This window comes from Odontomachus brunneus, unplaced genomic scaffold, assembly GCF_010583005.1.
Source record: "Odontomachus brunneus isolate Ranch 3 - 2012 unplaced genomic scaffold, Obru_v1 Obru_scaffold_248, whole genome shotgun sequence".
Lineage (NCBI taxonomy): Eukaryota > Metazoa > Arthropoda > Insecta > Hymenoptera > Formicidae > Odontomachus > Odontomachus brunneus.
In genome coordinates, this window is record NW_022639698.1 from 104,226 (window position 1) to 104,885 (window position 660).

Consider the following 660-nt stretch of genomic DNA (forward strand, 5'->3'; position numbering starts at 1 on the left):
TCCAGTGATTCCTTGTGGATTTTTGGAAGACCGTAGAGTCTAGGTGCTGAAGAATCTTGAGGGGTTAAATACTTGATAGTTTGAAGAGGGAGACCTGCATTTTTCAGAAGAGAAGATGTTTTCTTCTCTATGCTGGATGTTGGGTTGCGTTTGAGTTTCCTGTAGACTTTTTGGTCTGAGAGTAAACTGTTGATTTTACTGCAATAGTCTTCCCTGTTCATAACTACAGTAGCGTTCCCTTTGTCTGCTGGTAAAATTAGGATCTTGTTGTTTTGTTTCAGACCGTGGAGAGCTCGGCGTTCTTCTTTGTTTATATTTTATTTGGGAAGTTTGGCTTTGCGTAGGATGTTGGTTGTTCGATTTCTGATGTCATTGCTTGCCTCTAAAGGAAGGTAGAAAATAGCCGTTTCAATTTGGCTGATGATTTCTTCCGTAGGGATACTAGAAGGAGTGACAGCAAAATTGTGTCCCTTAACTAGAACAGCAACTTCGGATGGTGATAGGTCTTGATCGCTAAGATTCTTAACTGTACATGTGAGAACTGGCATTTGAGTCTGTGGATTGATCTTATCATATTTGCTCTTCTGTTTTTGTGTTCTTGCCTCAGCTGAGTGAACAGCTTGTTCGTGAGTAACTCGATCCAGTGTCAGCCACAGCTCA